Source organism: Chiloscyllium plagiosum, unplaced genomic scaffold, assembly GCF_037043375.1.
Source record: "Chiloscyllium plagiosum isolate Xiang-an unplaced genomic scaffold, Cpla_swu_hap1 HiC_scaffold_42, whole genome shotgun sequence".
NCBI lineage: Eukaryota > Metazoa > Chordata > Chondrichthyes > Orectolobiformes > Hemiscylliidae > Chiloscyllium > Chiloscyllium plagiosum.
In genome coordinates, this window is record NW_028270180.1 from 54656974 (window position 1) to 54681653 (window position 24680).

Genomic DNA, 24680 nt, shown 5'->3' on the forward strand with positions numbered 1-24680 from the left:
CGGTTGGAGGGGCGGGGTTCAAGGGCGGAGGATCGGGAAGTGGAAGAGATGCGGTGGAGGGCATCGTCGATCACGTCGGGCGGGAAATTGCGGTCCTTGAAGAAGGAGGCCATCTGGGATGTGCGTTTTTGGAACTGGTCCTCCTGGGAGCAGATGCGGCGGAGTCGAAGGAATTGGGAGAATGGGATGGCGTTTTTACAGGGGGCAGGGTGGGAGGAGGTGTAGTCCAGGTAGCTGTGGGAGTCGGTCGGTTTGTAGTAGATGTCCGTGGCCTTGGTGGAGGGGCAGAGAGCACGATTCGGACAAACGGAAGGGAGAGAGAGTGACACACACCCTGTAGCTCAACATTTCAATTCCCCCTCCCACTCCACCAAGGATATGCAGGTCTTTGGACTCCTCCATCGTCAGACCACAGCGAAATGACGGTTGGAGGAAGAACGCCTCATCTTCCGGCTAGGAACCCTCCAACCACAAGGGATGAACTCGGATTTCCCCAGTTTAGAGGGGGAGAGAGAAAATCAGATGGAGGGACAGGGAGAGACAGAGAGAGATTCAGACAGAGGGAGAGGAACAGAGAAAGTCAGATAGAAAGAGAGAAGGAGATTCAGGGAGGTGAATAGGAGGAGAGACAGAGTCAGAGTCGGAAAAAAGGTGCGGGGAGAGACTGAGACTCAGACAGAGGGAGAGATGAGAGGTATTGAGTCAGACTCAGGGATTGGGAGAGAATCAGTTCCATAGTCAGCAATTGTGAGCGAGAGTTGGAGAGGGTCAGAAAAAGGGAGATGGCGATAAAGAGTCAAACAGAGGGAGGTGGAGAGAGAGAGAGAGAGAGAGAGAATCAGACATCAGGAGAGGGAGAGAGAGAGTCATATAGCAGGCGATGGAGAGAGAGAGCACGAGAGAGAGTGAGACTGAGGGAGGGGGATGGAGACTGAGAGACAGTCACACAAAGGGAGAGAGAAAGATAGAGTCCGATAGACGGCGATGGAGATAGAGAGAAAGAGAGGGAGAGTCAAACAGTGGGAGGGGGAGGCAGTGAGAGAGAGAGGGGAGAGAGTAAGACAGTGGTAGAGGGAGAGTGTGCGTTAGATAGTGGGAGGTGGAGCAAAAGAGTGAGACCGAAAGGCAGAGGGAGAATGAAAGTTAGGCAGAGGGAGAGCGAGAGAGAGCGAGTAAGACAGGGAGATGAAGAGAGAGAGAGGATCAGATAGACGGAGAGAAAGACAGTCAGACAGAATGAGAGGGATAAATAATCAGAGGGAGAGAGCAAGGGTAGAGAGAGAGTGAGAGACAGATAATGGGAGGGAGAGACACAGGGAGAGAAATCATAAGACTGAGGGAGACAAACAGAGAGATCGATAGAAAGACAAAGCCAAACAGATGGAGAGGGAGAGCAAGACAGTGTGAGAAAGAGAGAGAGAAAACGCCAGACTGCAAGAGAGGGATCGGGTTATATATCAGTCCAGCAGAGCGAGCGATGCAGACCACTGCACTGCATTAATCTATAATACGAACTAGATATCTGTCCAGCACCGGGAACTATGCAGACCCACAGCAGTGCATTTACCGATAAACCCAAACTAGATATATGTCCAGCACAACGATCTGTAAAAACAACAACAGCGCATTGATATCTAAATATGAAACAAAAAAATCTATCCCAATGAGGAGCTGCACAGACCACATATTGCATTTTCCATAAAACGCAAGGCTGAACAGCACGGGGAGCTGTACAATGGTCACCAGTGAACTGATTTGGAAACCTAGAGCAGTTACTCTCCCAGCATGTGGAGCTGTGAATACCACCCCACTGAATCGCTCAGTAACACTTTGTAAGATCACTGCCCAGCTTTGGAAAAGTTACAGCCCATAGTGGAAGTGACAGGTAACGCAGCCCCATCAATTCACAGCTCCTTATCTCCATTGTACCATGACAGGATTTTTTCTGGTGTGAAAATCACTGCCAAAGGGAGATGATGGTGGATTCGGTTGAAATAGCAAAAAATCAGAAGGGTTTACAAAATAGACAGAGAGGATGGGATTGAGAGAACACCATTGAAACATCTGTTCAAAGTTTACCTAAAGCTGAACCGAAGCCTTTTCGAAAGTATCCTGCAAGATCCCGGTATCTCCAAGAATGATGAGTGAATGGATACTGGTGTAAGTTCAGATCATGGAGAGTATTGAATGAAAATTTGTTCTGCAGCTGTGTAACTGGGACTGGACTCAGTAGAATCTTCGTTTCATTGGGTTGAATCGAAAAATAATTTGTCTCAGTGTTATTTTCATTTAGTGTGACAAGGGATCACCTGCATGAGGCCGAGCTGTTTTCCTGGCGTTATCTTGTCGAACTCACCTCATCAGCTACCTACCGGACCCCATGGCTTCCATCTCATTCAATGACTGCCCGATTGTAACACACATTATGGCTGGAGGTGGTCACCATCGCCCAGATGCTTCTGGATATTCCGTGATCTCTGGCACTGGTGCCATCTTTAAAAGACTAATGCTCACAACATTGAGCTTTTCCAGTTTGCAGCTGCCTTGCACAGTTTATCCAGAGCATGGCAGATAAGGGGAAATTACACAACGATTTATCGACAGAGGCATGGGGTCCTGGTGAATGGGTTAGTACAGAGGAGGACCATTCTCTTCCCAGAGGGGGCCATACCACCAGACCCACTGAGCATGGTCTGAGCTCACCACACAGCTTAGTGCAGTGTCCACCAAAACTGGACAAGCATAAAAAAATCTTCCCCGCCCTGTCAGAATAAATGTCACCATCTTCTGTCTGTTCTCTCACACTCACTGCATATCTATTATAACATTGACCACCGAAGAAGGCTCATGTCCACCATTTTCAGTGTTGTGTGCAGCTCCTTTGCCCTCTCTCTTCCCTCCATTAATAACCTCCCACATTAAAACCAATGCATGGATACAACTCTGTAGCCTGCATCCCTTTGGAGACCTCACCATTCCTACACCAGCACTAAAAGCAAGGCCACCTATTCTCAACCTCAGTCTGTACCTCCCTTTCTCCCATTCTGGGAGGAACAGCCTCCAGTAGCACAGAAAGGTTTAAGCCGGATGGTGGAGTGCCAGATGCACATTTGTTCAACAAAGTTTCTTCCGCCGCCACGTGGCGAGGACAGTGACACGAGCCAGAGAGGATCAGGACGACTTGTGTGGAGATTCTGAAACATCCACGTCACATGAACCGAGTAAGAAATAATGTTCGGTAAAGGGCAATTCTCACATTAAACTCATTGTCACTTCCGTTTCCCCAGCACAATTTAGAAGCTGTGGCGCAGATGTCATCACCCTTTTGTGTCGAAATGGTACAAATTGAATCTCCATGGTCTTTGTGGGCAGGAGGGTAGTCTCCCAACATTTCGTCTCTCAACCTCCAAGGAAGGGAGCACAGATGCACACTACTACACCTCCTTGAGTAAACAGTTCAGATACTGAAACTAATCTACGATATTCACTGTTCTCCCGACTTGTCCTGATATTTTCAATAATCTGTGCTGAAATACACCCTGGGTCTTCTGCTCCTGTAGTCATTTATGATTCTGCAGGTTCTTTAGATTGTTTTCTCCTGCAATTGTTATACAGTCATCTTTCACACAGAAAGACTGACACACTTGCTAGTATATGAAAGGGCAATACGGATATACACCCCAAGGACAGACTGAAATGCTGACAGACATCAGATAAGACGAGTCAAATATTGACAAGCTCACCATGTAGCAAGATAAATACTGTCAGCATCAGTGCATTAATAGGTGTCTTTATTTTGTTGTATACGTGTGTGTGTGCATAAGTGTGTGCCTGTGTGGCGCCAGGCTGGCATTCTCTGTAGTGTTAAAATACTGAAATATCCCCCTGAAATGAGTTCTGAGGAATAGTCTTTCGACCTGAAATCTTAACTTGCATTTCTCTCCACAGATGCCATACAACTTTCTGTTGTTGTCAACCCCTACACTTGGGAGCAGAGCGTAAAACACTCAGTCTGGGCAGAAGCAGACAACACCAACAAAAGTGTGTGTGAGAGAGAGACGCATGCAGTCACACACACACTACACAAACACACACGCGTACACAAACACAGCGACATACTCACACAACACAAACATACAGACAGACACACTCAGTGGAGCAAAGACACACACACACACCACACACAAACCACGCAATCACACACACGGACACACAGAGACACATTCACACACACCAGACACACAAACAGTCACAGAAACGCGCACACAGAGACACACACACCACAAACTCAGACACACAGACATGCAGAGACGCACAGAGACACAGGGACACACACAGCCGCACTTATCAAAAGCACACACAGATAACCCAACAATCTCACACACAAGCAGAAACCTACACGCACGGGCACGTACAGGTAAGCAAACACGTGCATAGAGAAACACATAGAGAGAAACACACACACCGCATACATGCATAGACATACACAGTCACATACCGACACACAAAGAGACACATTGACGTACACACACGCGCTCACATACACACACACGCACCCACACACCACACCGACGCACACATGCAGACACACACAAACACGCAGACATACAGAGAGGCACACACAGGCCACATGGCGACATGCAAAAAATGACAAACGCACACAGATACGCACAAGCCACACGCAGGCATCCAGATACGCAAACACTTACACTCCATACACATTCACATGTAAACACAAACATACATGCACACATACACATCTACACACACGCAAACAGAGGTGGTATATACACACACACATGCAAACACACACAGATGCATGCACACCCACTCCACACACAGGCACACATACACAAAAACACACATGCACACACAGACACATACACCCACGCACATAGATATACATACACACAAACAGACGTGCGCACACACAGTCACCGATACACCACAGCCACAGATACACACAAAGACACATTTACCACACATAGACAATCATACACGCACACACAGACATGGAGCTAAACACACGGACATACTGTCCCACACATACATGCACACAAGAACAGAAAGACACGCACACACCAGCACACAGTTGTGCACACAAGCACACACAGACACACATGCACATGCACCAACATACATAAGCATACAGATACACACACACAAACAGATGCATACACAATCACATAGCCACACACAGAACCACATACTCAAACACGCACACATATACTCACACTGACAAATAAACAGACACACATGCACTAACACACAAACATTGACAGGAACACACAGATATAGACGCTTACCCAAGTCCCTCCTACCTACCTTTATCTTAGCCTGCTGGACACACTTTCCTCATTCCAGAAGAAGGGCTTATGCCCGAAACGTCGATTCTCCTGTTCCTTGGATGCTGCCTAATCTGCTGCACTTTTCCAGCAACACATTTTCAGCTAGGAAAGTTAGATGCCATGGAATGCAGGGAGAGCTAGCCATTTGGATAGAGAACTCCACAGAGGGTGGAGGTGGAGGGCTATTTTTCAGACTGGAGTCCTGTGACCACTGGAGTGCCACAAGGATCGGTGCTCTACAGGTGACTTTTTTGCCATTTATATAAATTATTTTGATGTGAATATAGGAGGTACATTTCCTAAGTTTGTAGATGACACCAAAATTGGAGGTTCAGTGAAGAGCAAAAAAGGTTACCTCAGATTACAACGGGATCTCGTTCAGATGCGCCAATGGACTGAGGAGTGGCAGATGGAGTTTAGTTCAGATAAATGCCAGGTGCTACATTTTACAAATGTGAATCTAAGCAGGATTTACATACTTAATAGTAATGTCCTCGGGAGTGTTGCTAAGCAAAGGAACCTTGGAGTGCTGGTTCATAGCTTCTTGAAAGTAGAATAGCAGATGGTTTGGATAGTGAAGATGGCGTTTGTCATGCTTTCATTTATTGGTTGTACAGGTCGTAGGCTGTCAACGTTTGGATTATTGCATTCAATTCTCTTCTCCTTTTGAATCGGAAGGATGTTGTGAAACTTGAAAGGGTTCAGAAAAGAGTTACAAGGATGTTGCAAGGGTTGTAGGATTTCAGCTATAGGGAGAGGCTGAAGAGACTGGGGCTGATTTCCCTGGAGTGTCGAAGGCTGAGGGGTGACCTTATAGAGGTTTGTAAAATCATGAGGAGCATGGATCGGATAATCATACAAAGTCTTTCCCTGGGGCGTTGAGGTGTTGAGGAGTAGAGGGCATATCTTTAGGGTGAGAGGAGAAAGATATAAAAGGAATCTAAGGGGCAACTGTTTCACGCAGAGTGTGGTGCGTGTATGGAATGAGCTACTAGAGGAAGTGGTGGATGCTGGTACAATTGCAACATCTAAAAGGCATTTGGATGGGAACATGAATATGAAGGGGTTAGAGGGACATGGGCCAAGCACTGGCAAATGGGACTCGATTAAGTTAGGATATTTGGTAGGCATGGACGAGTTTGAACGAAGGGTCTGCTTCTGTTGTGTACACTCTATGATTCTATGACTCCTGGACTGAAAGTTCAGAGACATGAAGCCAAGCAAGCCAAACATCTTCTTTGCCATCCTGTCTACATGTAATTCCAGGTTTAAAGAACTATTCCTGAAGCCCTCGGTCCCTTTGTTATACAACACTACCAGTGTCCCAACTTTTAATTGTATTTGTCCTCCCCTTGTTTGTTTTACAAAAGAACAATAACTTGCAATAAAAAAAAATACAATTCCATCTGCCACTCTTCAGCACAATGTGTGACACTAACCAGAAGGAGAAACTGTAAAGCAATCAGCTGCCTTGTATCATATAATGGTTTTAGGAAGACGGCAATCACATGCTGGTGGGGGAAATAGTGATTTGGACCCACAAACTATGCTCTTCCCTTGTCTCTGGTGTTCAGTAATAATATGTATTCGAGACCCCTTATAGTGCAGAATGTTTCTGCAGGACTTATTTCTCAAAGATTGCACTGTATGGACAATAGCTGAAAATGTGTTGCTGGAAAAGCTCAGCAGGTCAGGCAGCATGCAGGCGATGGAGGAGTCCAAAGACCTGCATATCCTTGGTGGAGTGGGAGTGGGAGTGGGAGTTGAAGTGTTGAGCCACAGGGTGGTTGGGTTGGTTGGTCCGGGTGTCCCAGAAGTGTTCTCTGAAACGCTCTGCAAGTAGCCGGCATGTCTCCCCAATATAGAGGAGGCCACATCGGGTGCAGAGGATGCAACAGATGATGTGTGTGGAGGTGCAGGTGAATCTGTGGCGAATATGGAAGTTTCCTTTGGGGCCTTGGAGGGAGGTGAGGGGGGAGGTGTGGGCGCCAGTCTTGCACCTCCTGCGGTTGCAGGGGAAGGTGCCGGGAGTGGAGGTTGGGTTGGTGGGGGATGTGGACCTGACGAGGGAGTCACGGAGGGAGTGGTCTTTACAGAATGCTGATAGGGCAGGGGAGGGAAATATATTCTTGGTGGTGGGGTCCGTTTGGAGGTGGCGGAAATTACGGCGGATGATGCGCTGTACATGGAGATTGGTGTGGTGGCAGGTGAGGACCAGTGGGGTTCTGTCCTGGTGGCGGTTGGAGGGGCAGGGTTCAAGGGCGAAGATGCGGGAAGTGGAAGAGATGCGGTGGAGGGCATCGTCGACCACGTCGGGGGGGAAATTGCGGCCCGTGAAGAAGGAGGCCATCTGGATTGTACGTTTTTGGAACTGGTCCTCCTGGGAGCAGATGCGGCGGAGTCGAAGGAAAGGAGTAGCCATGGGCACCCGCATGGGCTCCAGCTATGCCTGCCTCTTCGTAGGATATGTGGAACAGTCCATCGTCCGCAACTACACTGGCCCCAACCCCCACCTTTTCCTACGCTACATTGATGACTGTATCGGCGCAGCCTCGTGCTCCCACGAGGAGGTTGTACAGTTCATCCACTTCACCAACACCTTCCACCCCGACCTCAAATTCACCTGGGCAGTCTCAGATTCCTCCCTCCCCTTCCTCGACCTTTCTATTTCTATCTCAGACGACCGAATCAACACGGACATCTATTACAAACTGACCGCCTCCCACAGCTACCTGGACTACACATCCTCCCACCCTGTCCCCTGTAAAAACGCCATCCCATTCTCCCAATTCCTTCGACTCCGCCGCATTGCTCCCAGGAAGACCAGTTCCAAAAACGTACAACCCAGATGGCCTCCTTCTTCAAGGACCGCAATTTCCCCCCCGACGTGGTCGACGATGCCCTCCACCGCATCTCTTCCACTATCGCTCCTCCACCCTTGAGGCCTGCCCCTCCAACCGCCACCAGGACAGAACCCCACTAGTCCTCACCTACCACCCCACCAATCTCCATGTACAGCACATCATCCACCGTCATTTCCGCCACCTCCAAACGGACCCCACCACCAAGGATATATTTCCCTCCCCTCCCCTATCAGCATTCCGTAAAGACCACTCCCTCCGTGACTCCCTCGGCAGGTCCACATCCCCCACCAACCCAACCTCCACTCCCGGCACCTTCCCCTGCAACCGCAGGAGGTGCAAGACTTGCGCCCACACCTTCCCCCTCACCTTCCTCCAAGGCCCAAAAGGAAACTTCCATATCCGCCACAGATTTACCTGCACCTCCACACACATCATCTGTTGCATCCTCTGCACCCGATGTGGCCTCCTCTATACTGGGGAGACAGGCCGGCTACTTGCAGAGCATTTCAGAGAACACCTCTGGGACACCCGGACCAACCAACCCAACCACCCTGTGGCTCAACACTTCAGCTCCCACTCCCACTCCACCAAGGATATGCAGGTCTTTGGACTCCTCCATCGCCAGACCACGACAACACGACGGTTGGAGGAAGAGCGCCTCATCTTCCGCCTAGGAACCCTCCAACCACAAGGGATGAACTCGGATTTCACCAGTTTCCTCATTTCCCCTCCCCTCACCTTGTCTCAGTCAAATTCATCGAATTCAGCACTGCCTTCCTAACCTGCAATCTTCTTCCTGACCTCTCCGCCCCCACCCCAGTCTGACCTATCACCCTCACCTTGACCTCTTTCCACCTATCACATTTCCGACACCCCTCCCCCAAGTCCCTCCTCCCTACCTTTTATCTTAGCCTGCTGGACAAACTTTCCTCATTCCTGAAGAAGGGCTTATGCCCGAAACGTCGATTCTCCTGTTTCCTGGATGCTGCCTGACCTGCTGCGCTTTTCCAGCAACACATTTTCAGCTCTGATCGCCAGCATCTGCAGTCCTCACTTTCTCCTGTACGGACAATAGCCATTTAAGCTGCAAATCATAGCCAAGCAATGAAACGTGCTCATAGTGTATCTCCATGCCAGAGCACGTGCCCTCGAGATCCTCAAGGCGAGGTAAAAAAAACTTGCATCTTTGAAAAAATTGATCCATACTGAGCTGAAAGCTGGCACCTTAAAATGTGACCTAAAATCTGGGCACACTTTAGGTCTTGATTAGCGTGTAGTGCTCCTGCCTCTGACCAAAGCGTTTGGATTTGATTCAATTTCCTTAACATGTATGGTAGTGTCCCTATCCCTGGAGCAGAAGATCTGCATTCAAATCCTGCCTGTCGTGGAAGTGTGCCACAGTATCTCAGAACAGATAGATGAACAAGTACACAGGAGAATATAGCTGCAGTTTTTGGGGCTATTGATGAGTGGTTATTTGTGTTCCTACCGATAACACCACAGGTCCAGATTAAAATTCCACAGAGGTGTCTCATAATATGTCTGAAGAGTTTATTAAAATTATTTCAGAATTGCGAATTGATGGAAAAGGAAGAGGTGTCATATTGAATTTCAGAATTTCTTCCGGCCTTCCATGATAGCACAGCCATTCGTCCTGACTGCAATCAAATTTGCACCTTCCAGAGGTTTATAAAATCATACGGGCCATGGATGTGGTGAATATTGAGAGACTTTTTCCCAGGGTAGAGGAGTCCAACACTAGAGGGTATAGGTTTAAGGTCACAGAGTGAAAGATTTAAAAGGAAACAAAGTGGCAGTCCGGATCGCTACAATGAGACAGGGGAGAGGATTCTGTCCCAGTAAGAAGTTTCACAAAATATAATGAAGTATTCAGTCAAAGCGACATATAGCACAGAAACAGACAATTTTCTGCAAATCATCCCTCACAATTGGATATCCTGAATTCATTTATTTGCATTTGCCAGCATTCGGCCCATATTCTTCTCAACTATTTCTTTTCATGTCCCCATCCAGATACCTTTTAAATTATGTAATTGTACCAGCCTTCACCACATCCTCGGGCAGATCATTCCATACACACATCATCCTCTGTGTAAAAATGTTGCCCCTTGAGACCCTTTTGAATATTTCCCCTCTCACCTAAAACCTCAGCCCTCTGCTTTTGTACTTCCATAATCTGGGGAAAATTCTTTGCATATTAACCATATCAATGTCCTCATGATTTAATAAACATCTATAAGATCACCACTCAAAAGCAATTGTTTACTTTAACGTGTAGTGACTGCAGCAACTTATCAATACAATTGCAACAGCCAAAAATGCAATTCATGTTTAAGATTGTGGTTTGTGTTGTTAATCAGGCTAATAAGACAGCTCCCCTCCTCCTCAGTATGTGTCTGGTGAAAATTGAGCAGATGACTGAGATTTCTATATGGATTTATCCTGACCCTGAGAGTATAAAAGATGAGCAAAGAATTTCGACAAAATTTGAATGGAGCAAAAATGGTGAAGTTCAGTTGTAGCAATAACTCCATTTTCCAATTAAGCACCCTCCCCCACAAAAATCTAATGCATTAGTATATTTCTGTAAAATCTTGTTTCATCCTTCTAAACTCCAATTATTACAGGAACAGTCTGCTCAATCTCATCTTCCGAGAAAATTTTCCCATGTCCAGGATGAATTGTGTTAACATTCCCTGGACCTCTTTTCATAAAATAGGGGAACTAAAACTGTTTACACTATTCCAGCTGTGATCTGAGTAGTGCCATCTATAATTTCAAAAACATATCCCCATTCCACTGAAATAAATGCAGTGAATTTTCCCATATAGTTAATATTCGTCCTCTGCTAATCTTCTTGCCAAATGTCTAAACTTCAATTTTGCTGTTTCAACCTCACTACTTGCTACCCCAGGTGAGGAAGGCCGTCACCGTGGGACTGAGGGTGTTCTACCGAAATACACGCAGCTGTAAATAATCTTTCAGCATAGGTTCGGACGGTAAGTAGGTTATTGTGAGTATCATAGATACGTGGCTGTAAAGGGATTAGGGCTGGCAACTGAATATCCAAATACACACGCCCTATGGAAACATAGGTAGACAGGCAGAGGAGGCCGGATTGGCTTTTTAGTAAGAAATACAATTAAATTGAAGGCAAGAAGGGAAAGAGAGTCGCAAAGTGTTGAATCGGCGTATTTAGAATTAAGGAATCACAAAGGCGAAAACGATCCTGATGGAACTCCAAGAAAAACGAATTTGTGAAATATCTGTGATATTGCTTTGGAGCAGATTGTGTTTGATCGTATTAATATTATCAAAATACTGTCTAAACCTGTCGCTCAATTCCTAAGTATCTGCATCCCTCTACTCCCCACTGACTCATGCATTTATCCAGACGCATCTTAAATGAATCTACCATGCCTGCCTCAACCACTCCTGCTGGAAACGCGTTCCAAACGCCCACCACCCTCTCTGTGAAGTACTTGCTGCGAGTATCCCCCTTATATTTTCCACCTCTCACCTTGAAAGCGTGACCACTTGTTTTTGAATCCTTCACCCTGGCAAAACGCTTGTCTCTATCCACCCTGTACATAGGCTTCATGATGTTATAAACCTCAATCAGGTCCTCCCCATCTCCTTTATTCTACTGAAAACCTTTCTTCATAGCTAGCACCTTCCATACCAGGCAATATCCTCCTAAATCGTCTCTGCACCCTCTTCAAAGCGTCCACATCCTTTTCGTAATGTGGCTACCAGAACTCTACACAGTAATCTGAATGCAGCCGAACCAATGTCTTGTACAACGTTAACATGAGTTGCCAGCTCTTATACTCAATACCACGTCCAATGAAGGCAATATGCCTTCTTGACCACTCTATCCACCTATGCCGCAAACTTCAGGGTACAATGAACCTGAGCTCCCAGATCTCTCTGCCCATCAACTTTTCCCAAGGCTCTTCCAATTTTTGTATAGTTCGCTCTCGAATTCGTCTTGCCTAAATGCATCACCTCACATTTGTCTGGATAGGTATCCATCTGCCACTTTTCTGCCCAACTCTTCAGTCTATCTATACCCTCCTGTATTCTCTGACAGTCTCTTATGCTTTCTGCTATTCCACCAATCTTCGTGTCATCCGCAAATTTTGTTTCTAAACCACCAGTTGCCTCATCCAGATCATTTATGTATATTACAAACAACAGTGGCCCCGACACTGACCCCTGTGGAGCACCACTGGTCACTTTTATCCATTTCGAGAAACTCCCCTCAACTACTACTCCCCATCACCTGCTGCGCAACTATTTCTTTATCCACCGAGCTCGAACACCCTGCACACCATATGACTTCACTTTCTCCATTAGTCTACCGTGGGGAACCTTATCAAACGCCTTAATAAAGTTCCATGTGTATGACATCAACAGTCCTTCCTTCATCTATCAACTTGGTCGCTTCCTCGAAGAACTCTATTAAGTAAGTAAGCCTACCACTGATAAGTCCATTCTTTTCGAAGTATAAATAGGTCCTATACCTCAGTACCTTCTCCAACAACTTTCCCACTACTGACGTCAGGCTCACTAGTCTGTAGTTACCCGTAATATCCCTACTACCCTTCTTGTACAGGGGGACAACATGAGCAAATCTCTAGTCCTCTGACACCACACCTGTATTTGATGATGCCACACAGATATCTGCCAGGGCCCCAACAAATTCCTCTTTTACCTTCCTCAGCAACCCGCGATAGATCTCATCCGGTCCTGGGAATTTGTGCACCTTAATAAACTCTAGCGTACCCAACACATCTTCCTTACTTATGTCAACGTGATCCAGACGAATTAAACTTCAATCTCTAATCTCAACATTCATCATGTTCCTCTCCTCAGTGAACACTGATGCAAAGTAATCATTCAGAATCTCACGCATTCTCTCAGATTAGACACACAGGCTTCCTTCGTTATGCTTTAGTGGTCCAATCCATTCACTAGTTACCCACTTGCTTCTCATAGAAGAATAAAATGCTCAAGCATTCTCCTTAATTCTGTTCGCTAAAGCTATTTCATGACTCCTTTTAGCCCGCTTGATTGCACCTCTATGTCTTGTCCTACACTTCCGATATTCTTCCAGGGCCCCTTCTGTTCCTAGCTGCATAGACCTTATGTATGCTTCCCTTTTCTTCGTGGCTAGTCGTAAAATTTCTCCTGTCATCCATAGTTCACGAATCTTGCCCATCCTATCCTTTACCTTCAACGGGACATGTTTGTCCTGCACTATCTTCAACGTATCTTTGAAAGCCTCCCACATCTCAAGTGTGGACTTCCCTTCAAATAGCTGTGTCCAATCCACATTTCCGAGCTCCTGTTTAATTTTGATAAAATTGGCCTTGGCCCAGTTTAGTACTTTTCTCTTAGGACCACTCTCTTCTTTATCTACGAGTATTCTAAAGCTTACAGAGTTGTGGTCACTGTTCCCAAAGAAATCCCCCACCGCAACTTCTACCACCTGTGCTGGCTCGTTACCTTGTACCAGGTCCAATATGGCCCCTTCACTCGTCAGACTACTGACATTCTGCTCGAGAAAATTCTCCAGAATACTTCTTACAAATTCTACGCCATCCAGTCCTCTGACGTTAAGTGTATCCCAGTCAATGTTGGGAAAATTAAAATCCTCCATCACCACTACCCTATTACCTCTTCATCTTTACGTAATCTGTTTACCTATTTTTCTTCTACCTTACGATCGCTCTAAGATCCGGGTGGAGTGCCAGCTTAAGACTGGGGATGTTAAAGTGGGAGTGATTGGCAGAATGTCAGTTCTGGGAATTCAGTTTGGTCTTGCGATCCAAGATGGGAGTGACACCCCTTGTTGTGGATAAGGTCCAGGAAGACCAAGAAACTGCAGAGTTAAAACAGGAATAACACAGTATTTGCTCAGGTTGTGTGGTAACCAGATCCCACTATCATAAGTCACAGCACGAAGTGAAAGGTGACAAGAAAAATGAAGGAGTTGGGTTTCAATTAGCAGATACCCTGCTTGATGTAATGCTGCAGGAAAAATAATCCTGAACGGGCATAGGGTCAGACAGAAGTGTGTAGTCTTGAAAGGTGAAGATACTTGCAACAGCAAGACCAGATGATAAAAGATATATATGTAGATGCTTGCTCTGAAAAGGAGGCATAGAATAATCCAGGGGGCTATTATCTGAGAAATCGAATCCTTAGGAGAAAATAGAGTCCACGGCACGTTATTGCCGAGGATAAGTGGGCTGAAGTTCACCAGATTGTGTTACTGGTGCCATGCAAAAAGGAAGTGCTACGGGTAGCATGTGAACTTCCTGTAGGAGGTCACCGATGGTTATAAATGACACAGGCTAACATATAAAAACATTTTTATTGGCCTAGAATGCACAAGTACGTAGTTACTGTTTGCCATAAGTGTCATACATGCCGAATGGTAGGTAAGACACAGGTGGCAATACAACTAGCACCTTTGTTGCCAACTTCTGCATTTGAAAAAGCTTTCACTTGGGTTATAATTAATTGTGTCGGTCCCTTGCTAAGAAACGAATGTGAGAACCACACTTCATAACAATAATAGATGTGTCAAACAGATTTTTGGAGACAATTCCATTGCGAGCTATCTTGGCAAAAATGCGGGCGTGTAGTTAATAGCTTTCTTCAACAGAATGGGCTACCGAGAGAGATTTAGGCGGAACAAGGGTCAATTGTTCATGCTCGGCTATTGAAGGAGATTATGGATAGCATAGGTATACAGCACTTTTAAATCATGTGTGTATCATCCTGAAACCCAGATGGAATTAAAAATGTGACATCAGAGCTTGACGACCATTCAGAGAGCATCTGTCAGGATTATGCAAATGATTGGGATAAATGCATTTCCTTCATATTGTTTGCCATTCTCCATGCCTCAAACGAAACTACCCAGTTTACTCCCTTTGAGTTAATATTAGGTTATGAATTGAGAGACCATTTGAAATTAATTAAAGAGAAATTAACAGGACCAAAGTCGGAGAGGGTGAAAGAAATGTTTGCGTTTGTAGTCCCAAATGGGCTATATCAGTTTAAAGTAATGCCCTTTGGAATGAAGTATGTACCCGCCAACTTCCAAATACTCATTAACAAGAGTTTTGGCTGGGACTTATGGGACAAAAGGTTTCAGTGAACAGAATCGTGCCAGGAGGCTTTTGACTATTTGAAATCGAAATGAAGCACCACGCCAGATTTAGCTACACCAAACTTTTCAAATGGTTTTAAAGCCTCCATCGACATTCATGACATTGGATTTGGAGCTGTACTCCGCCAGGAATATGAGGATTGCAGTGAACTGCCCATTGGTTACTTTTCGAAGAAGATCAATATGCACCAGAGGAAATACTCCACAATCGAAAAGCAAGTATTGAGTTTGGTGCTGGTCTTACAGCACTTTAATGTGTATATCACGAACAATACGTCAGAGGGGATTGTGTGCACTAACCACAATCCGCTTGCATTCTTAGAACGTTTTAAAGTTAAAATATAAGATATTTACATTTGTGTCTTATGTTACCGACTTTAAATTAAAAGGCATACATTGTTGTTTGGAAGAATGTAATCTCAGACGCGTTATCGCAGATGTAACTGATAGAGTTTAGATAAATCTGTCTTTATTTAATGGTGATGGGAAGAAGTTAAGATGAACTGACATGAAAGTAATCGGTATGTAACGGTCATTCGTTTAAAAGGTAGAAAGGAATGAAGCCACCTTTTCATTATAATGGTTCATTTCTCTCTTAAGGGGGAAGGCACTATAAAGATATGGTTGACCCTCTAAGCGGGTTGAAACAGCAGACACAGCACCAAATGTTTTCAATAAGGTAACAATGCGACAGTGGGTGGAAAACTCAATTAGTTCGTTCCCTGGAGACAAAACCAAATTCGAATTCAGCCAACATATACCCCGAAAAAAATACGAATTTTCAATCAAGTTTGAATTACATTTCTTGACGATTTTAAAAGCCAAGAACACAATCGGAGGCCCTGGGGTATTGGACCGGGGGAAATCGAGCAGTTGGGAGGAGAACCTCCAAGTACTTCCGATTAGTTGAAAAAAATCTCTCTTAAAAATTCCTTTTCGATTAGTAACCTCTGTTGGAGAAAATCCTGGCAAGGAGAAAAGAAGACACAGGAAGATCCGAAACAGCTACAAGGTTTTGCGATAAGAAGCACTGTTTTGTAAATATTCATTGGCAAATTTCTCGATCTAATATTATTAAAGGGAATGTTAAAGTTAGGTAGGGAAAGAAGTTGTAAGTAGTGGTTAGTAATTATTCTCTGTTATCTGTTAAGACATGAAGTTTTTAATTTTTACTTCACAGATTCCAAGACCACTCGCATGGGATAAAACTTTTCTGTGTTGCTGGTTTTAAAGTAAGCATGAGCATTTACGCTGTGTCGGAACAACATAGATTCTTGAATGTTGCCAGCCATTTTGATAGTTTTCTTAAGAAGACACATGTTGTGTTAGTGTGCTGCTTCTGTGCACAATCTTGTGTGGCTACACTTGGCGTATTGCGTACAGTTCTGGTCAGTGCATTATAGGAAGGATGTGCAGGCTTTGCAAAAGGCTCAGATGATATTTTCCAGGATTTTGCTAGGTATGTATGGAAGGTCTTATGGGGAAAGGCTGAGGGACTTGAGGTTATTTTTGTAAGTGCGAAGGAGGGTGAGATCTCACTTAACTGAGGTGTATAAAGTAATCATAAAGGTAGACACGGTAGACATGAGAACATTTCTCCTCACATGGCGATGGCTAGGACGAGGGAAAAAACAACTTTTAATTGAGGGGTGACAGATATGGGAATGACGTCAGACATTTCAGTTTTGCTGACGATACACACAGGAAAGGCATGACTGAGTGCGGATTAAACTTGGCAGATGCAGTTTCCTGTCGGAAGAGTGAGGGCACACAATTTTGTTGCAAGAGTCCAAATGCAGTCTACTAGTAAAATCGAAAGAAACTTCAAAAATGCGGTGCTGGATAATCTGGGTCCTCTTGAAAGGATACATATGAAGGTGAATGACATTTTTACTTTTCTGGCAAAAGGATGGCCTTTCATCATAAGGATAGTGATGGAGTAAGTGTGAGGGGGTCAGCCTGATAGAGACGCAGGAAGTCTGATGGTTTCATGGTGATACTGACGCAACATACATGAGGGGGTCAGGCTGATATGGATGCAGTAAGTGTGGGGGGTGAGATTGATAATTACATGGTAAATGTGAGGGTGTCAGGGTGATTGTGATGCAGTAAATATGATGATGTCAGAGTGAAAGTGAGAGAGGAAATGTGAAGGGTTCAGGCTGATAGTAGCACGATAAATTTTGAGGGGGTCAGGCTGATCGTGATGCAGCAAATGTGAGAGTTTCAGGGTGATAGAACGCAGTAATTGTGAGGTGGGTCGGGGTTAACAGTGATACAGTCAGTGTGAGGAGACCACGGTGAAAGTGAAGCAGTCAGTATGATGGCGCCAGTGTTATTGTGTCACAAGAGATGTGAGGGTGTCAGGCTGATAGTGTTGCAGCCAATGTGAGGGAGTCAGGGTGATCGTGACGCAGCAAGTGTGAGGGGTTCAGGCTGCTATTAACACAGTAAGTGCAAGTGAGTCAGGCTGATAGTAATGCAGTTAGTGTGAGGAGTTTAGAGAGTTGGTGGTGCAGGAAGGGTGAGGGGGTCAGGGTCATAGTGACGCAATACGTTTGAGTTAGCAGGCTAATACAGGCGCAGTAAATGTGAGCGGCTCAGGGTGATAGTGACACTGAAAATGTGAGGGTGTCTGGCTGATAGTGACACATTAATAGTGAGGAGTCTGGATATTAGTGATGCAGCATATGTGAGGGGTTTCAGGCTAATAGTGGCACAGTACGTATGAGGGGTCAGGCTGATAATAACGCAGTAAACGTGAGGGTGTCCGGTGAAAGTGAGGGAGTAAATGTGAAGAGATCAGGCTGATAGTGACGCAGTAAGTGTGAGGAGTCAGGGTATCAGTGGTGCACTAAGTGTGAAGGTGGTTCAGGCTGACAGTGGCGCAGTACGTGTGAGCGGCTCAGGGTGATATTGACGGGGGGTAATTGTGAAGGAGTCAGGCTAGTAGTGACGCAGCAGATATGAGGGGGCAGGGTGATGGTGTCGCAGTAACTGTATGGAGGGTCAGGGTGACAGTGAAGGAGAGAGTGTGATGAGGTCAGGGTGACAGGGAAAGAGTGACATTGAGGTGTCAGAGTGACGATGACAGAGTGAGTGTGAGGGCGTCAGAGTGACCGTGTCAGAGTGTGTGCGTGGTGTTAGATTGACGGTGACGGGGTGAGTGTGAGGCTGTCGGAGTGACAGTGATGAAGTGAATGTGAGAGGGTCAGGGTGTCAGTGATGGATTGAGTTTGAGGGAGTCAGAGTGATGGTGATGGTTTGATTATGAGTGATTCAGGGTGACAGAGGGTGAGTGAGTGTGAATGGGTCAGGGTGACTCAACGAGTGTGACTGAGGGTGTCATGTTGATGTTGACAGAATGTGTGTGAATTGGCGAGCATAACAATAAAAGGGTGAGTTTGAGGGGTCAAGGTGTAGGCAATGGAGTGAGTGTGACGTGGTCAGGGAGTTGGTGAAGGATTGTGTGTGATGGGTTTAGGCTGACTGTGACAGTGTGAGTTGAGGGGACAGGGTGACGATGATGGATTGAATGTGAATGGCTTAGAGTGACAGTGACGGACTGAGTGTGAGGACCTAAGGGTGACGGTCATGGCATGAGTGTGAGGGGTTAGTGTGACGGTGACAGAGTGAGTGTGAGTGGACAGGTGTGTGTGATGGGTTCAGGGTGACGATTATGAAGTTAGTGTGAGGGGTTCAGGGTGAAGATGATGGAGTGAGTTTGAGTGGTCAGGATGATACTGATGGAGTAATTTCCAGGGAGTCAGGGTGACGGAGATGAAGTCAGTGCGAGGGCATCAGGATGAATGTGGTGGAGTGAGTGTGAGGGGTCAGAGTGATGGTGATGGAGTGAGTGCGAGGGCATCAGGGTGACGGTGATGGTGTGAGTGTGAAAGGTTAGTATGACGGATTGAGTGTGAGAAGGTCACGGTGACAGAGATGCAATGAGTGTGAACGGGTAAAGGTGACACAGTGAGTTTGAGGGGCTCAGGTTGACGTTCACGTCGTGAAAGTGAGAGGGTGAGGGTGACAGTGCCAGAGTGAGTGTGAGAGGGTTGGCCTGACTTTGTCAGAATGATTGTAAGTGGTACAGGAGTGAGTGTGAGGGGGCCAACCTGAGGATGACGGTCTGAGTGTAAGGGGCTCGCCTGACAGTTGCAGAATGAGTGTTAGGGGTACAACATAACCGTAACGGAGTTAGTGTGAGGGATCAGGGTAATGGATTAAGCGTAAGTGTGTGAGGGTGACAGTGATGGCATGTGTGAGGGGTTCAGGGTGATTGGGACATAGTGTGAGGGGTACAGGGTAACAGTGAAGGAGTGAGTGCGACGTAGTCAGTGCAACAGTGATGCAGTGATTGTGACGGTGTCATTGTGACGGTGATGGAGTGAGTGCAAGGGGGTCACTGAGAATTTGGGGGATTGAATGTGATGATGCCAGTGTGAAAGTGATGGAGTGATTGTGACAGGGTATGAGTGAGGGAGTGATTACAAGGGGGTCATTTTGACCATGACTGTGTAAATGTGAGGGGGTCACGTTGACGTTGATGGAGTGAGTGTGGCAGGCATCAGTGTGACCCTGGGGGAAGAAATGTGAGGCGGCCAGGGTGACAGTGATGGAGTCATTGATACAGGTTATGGGTGACTGAGTGAGTATGCAGTGGTCATGGTGACTGTAACAGAGTGACTGCCAGAGGGTTAGTCTAACACTGACGGAGTTACTATGATGTTGGGAGGGTGACAGTGATAGATTGATTTTGAGGGGGTCAGCGTGATGATGATGGATTGATTTTGAGTTGTCAAGGAGTAGGTGTTGAAGTGAGTATGACGGGGTCAGAATCACAGTGACAGATTTTGTGTGAGGGCGTCAGGGTGACTGTAGCAGACTGCGTGTGACGGCGTTAGCGTGAGAGTGTAGCGGTGATGGCATAGGTGTGAGGCTGTGAGGATGACAGTGATTGAATGTGTGTGAGGGGTTCAGGTTGATTGTGATGGAGTGAGTGTGAGGGGTACAGTGTAACAGGGAAGGAGTGAGTGTGAGTGGGATAGTGTGAGTGTGATGCAGAGAATGTGAGGGTGTCAGTATGATTGTGATGGAGTTAGAGTAGGGGGTCAGTGTGAATGTGACGGAGTGAGTGTGCGTGGGTCAGGGTGACGGTGTCTGAGTGAGTGTGAGTGGATTATAATGATCATAATGCAATGAGTGAGGGTGTCAGTGTGACGATGAGGGTGCTGGTGTAAGGGGTGAGAGTGACAGTGAAGGAATGAGTTTGAGATGTTAAGGAGGAGGTGATGGAGTGAGTGTGACAGGGTCACGGTTACGGTGACGGACTGAATGTGAGGAGGTTCGGGTCACAGTGATGGAGTGAGTGCGAATGGGTCAGGGTGACAGTGATGAAGTGACTGCGAGGTGTCAGGGTGACGTTACTGGAGTGAGTGTGAGGTGGTTATGGTAATGTTGATACAGTGCGAGTGAGGAGGTCAAGGTGACGGTGATGGAGTGACTGTGAACAGTTCTGGGTGACAGTGATGGATGTGTGTGAATGGGACAGAGTAACGCAGTGATTGTGAAGGAGTCATAGTGACAGAGACGGAGTGTGTTTGAGTGGGCAGGGTGTCATGTCTGCCTGGTCTGCGCAACATGTGATTCCAGACACAGATCAATGTATTTTGCTCTTCACTGCCCACTGCAATTACGGATGGGCAATAAATTCTGCCGAGCCATTGACACCTACATCCCGTGAATATACAAAAATAAATGAGACTCCATGCAGAGAATTGGATCAGTTTTCACAAGCGTTTTAGTGATAGATGAAGAAGGAATCATAAAACAATAAACACTGGAGAGAAGCAACCAATGTCTGCAGTAACAAGGACGAATTCAGAAAGTAAGTGATAGCAATGAGTGAGTTGCTCAGATGCTTTTCACTTTAGGCTACAGTTGTAACATGCCCTTGCTAGTGTCATGTTTGGGAAACATCTTTTGACAGGCAGAATCAGGAGACCTTTCCTGAGGATAGCAGTTCCACTTACAAGTTCTGGAGTTGAGTATCTGGCTGTGTGAAGCTGAGAAATCAGCTAAACGAATGTTGGGGCGGGAGTTAAGGGTGGGTTAAGGAGACTGCGAAATGAGTGTATAGAGAAAAGCAGTCTGTATATTGTGTGTTGGAGGAGAAGCGACTGCAAGAGGATCGTGAGGGGACGAAGAGGCCGAAAATGAGCGTGCAAGATGTGGGCTTAAAATATTTTCAAAGTGCAATGGAAGTTACCAGGATGAGAAAGGGAGGCTAATAGAGTCAGATATTTTACACCTAACAAAAAAGGAACATATAGTCAACTGGGATCCACTAGATCTTTACTGTGACAATGAATCTCTTGCTAATTAATTTGGAATTTCTTGTTCACGGCTGCAACAACTATGAAGGGAAGAGGAAAACCTCACCGCCCTCTTGACATGACAACCACACTTCCCTAACATTGAATTCAACACTCACCCCACCCCATTCCAGATCCAACCCTCTGAATTGGCCTCTTGATCTGACCTACCTGTTCATCTGGCTTCCCAACTATCTGCTCCACACACTCTACCCAACTCTCAAAATCAATTCCTAATTTTGCCTATCTTTCATCATCCCGCCTACATTTCACTCTCCCCGACACCCCTTTCTCTATTTCTCATCCCACTTCCCCCTCCTCACTCCTGGTGGAGGGTCATGCCCGAAATGTTGACTCTCCAACTCCTCAGATGCTGCCTGACATGCTGTGCCTTTCCCAGCAACACAATGTATCAACTCCTGTTTGTGGTTTTGTAATTTCAGGAACTACTACTATTCTTAGGAAATATGTAGTTGAACAGAATGTAATGGCACTGTGCTAATTAGTAAATTTAAATCAGAGATGCAGTTTAGAGAAAAGTGCTAGTAACTACCTGGTTAAATGTTCCTGTTGCTTTGTATTTGTGATGGAAAAGTGTCAGCTGTGACTTTAGTAATCTGTGGAAGATATGTTAAGGCTTACCGAATTTTATATGTGGAAGGATATAAGACTTACTTTGGAAAATAAAATTGTTGCATGCCTCTTTCCTTGTGCCCAGTTCAGTACTGTGGTATCAGAAAATTAATGTTTCCATTGTATGTTGCAACCTTAAAGATTAATTGAGAGTTGACTGCATTTGAAGAAATTGTTGAATTCGAATTCTGTTTCTGTGTGAGTTTAAATTTGAGTTCAGTATTAACTAAAATAACTGAGTCCAGTTTCTGCATGGCAACATCGCCCATTTAAATAAGCGGTTGACATTGAAGAAGTTGTCGTCAAACAAAATCAAGATGTGCCCTCAAAATTGTTATGTTCAATCATGAAATGTCATATTACTAGAAATCTTACTATTCTTTGTTACTCTTTTTGAAATGAAATATAGAGCAGAACAGTCCAGAGAAGATGCTTGCAATTGGTTCTATTGATCATATTTGATATTAAGGAGTTATTTCTAATTTCTAGTCAGTTACCTTGGCACGAAGAAAAAGGTTATTTCGATGTGTATTACAATGTAGGCAATTTGCAATAATTTGCCAATCCAATAATGAGCAAAAAAAATAAAACTTGGATTGAAAAAATGTAGACTCCTGTCAGTGGATTATGACTCTGAAATTGCAAGCTGGAAGTAGTATGTGCTTTAGTTAAAAAAAAAACAGCAGTTCCTTTAAGAATGCAGACCCAGGCTCAGAGCTGAAGTGTCCAGTCATTTGCAAACTTACTTCCAAACAAGTCCTCATTTTCCATTAGCACTTATAAATTATTTATGCCAAGTCTCTACATCTCACTCTGTGCAAATTCTGTGGAAAGACGTAATAGGAAAAAGATTGAAAAAATAGAAAATATATTCAACAGCAGAGCTAATGTATTGAGGCAATCTAACAGACACACAGTCGAATAAAGAGAAAAAAGTGAGGTCTGAAGAAATAGAATCACTATCACAGGAGCTCTCTGTCAACTCACATTAGAAAGAGGAACGGCTTGAACGAGACAAATGGAGACACCATACTATTAAGCACAGGACAACTTTACAGCAAAACTCCCACTCGCATCTCAATTCTGTTAAAGCGTATTCAGCAAGTGGAAGTACTCAAATCCCAGGAAGGAGATCAACAGTTTGGTCTCTTCAGAAATGTGGAAAGATTAGGAATGGCAGATAAGGTTTGAAGGTGTGCGGGAGGTGTAAAGAATGGGAGTCATGGCAGAAGAAGAGGAGCAGTAAGCATGTGGGGAAACAATGAAGCAGCAGAGATTGCAGGAGGAGCAGCGTCGAATGCAGGGATTAGGGGCAGTCAGGTGCCGTGTCAGGGCAGCAGGAGGATCGGGCACTGGGAGAGGCGTGTGAAGGAGAGGATATAGGGAGCAGTGACACAACTCCTTAATTCCTCCCCAGCCACTCTCCCATGAGCATGCAGATCCTGGGCCTCCTCCATCACCACTGTCTTAACAACGGACGTCTAGAGGAAGAACGCCTCATCTTCTGCCTTGGGAAACTTCAATCCTATGGCATAAATGTGGACTTCACCAGTTCCCTCATTTCCCTTCTCCTGACATTATGCCAGTTCGAACCTTCTCGCTCAGCACCATCTTCACGACCTGTCCCATCTTTTAATCTTCCTTACCAACTATCTGCTAACGCTCCCCTCCTACTTATCACCTTCAGCCCTACGTCCATACACCTATTTCAGTCTCAGCTTACTTTTCCCAGCCCCATTATCTCCTATTTATCTCTCCACGCCCAATGGTCCCAGGCTCATTCTTGATGAAGGACTTTTGCCCGAAACGTCAACTTTCCTGCTCTACGGATGCTGCCTGACCTGCTGTGCTTTTACAGCACCAATCTAATCTTGACTCTAATCTACAGAATCTGCAATATTCGCTTCCCCTCACAGTGAGACAGGGAGGTGGTTTGGAGGAAGTTGAAGTCCCAGGAGCTTTGGGATGCTTATGAGGCGGTAGGAGGCAACGGAGGAACAGGTACAGACGTTCGGTGGACGGGTCATGTGTACAGAAGCGATTGTAGGGGCTAGGAAAATGCGCGAAGCAGTGAGCAGAGCCGGCAAGGAGATGGGTAATTAGGAAGGCAGATAGCAGGCAAGTTTGAGAAAACAGTCAAAACATAGCAGTGAGGTCAGGTGGGGCAAACAGTTGAAAGGGCAAGAGACAGAGTGACAGCACGAGGTGGGCAACAGGAACAGGAGGACAGCGGGGAAGAGAGTAGAAAGGG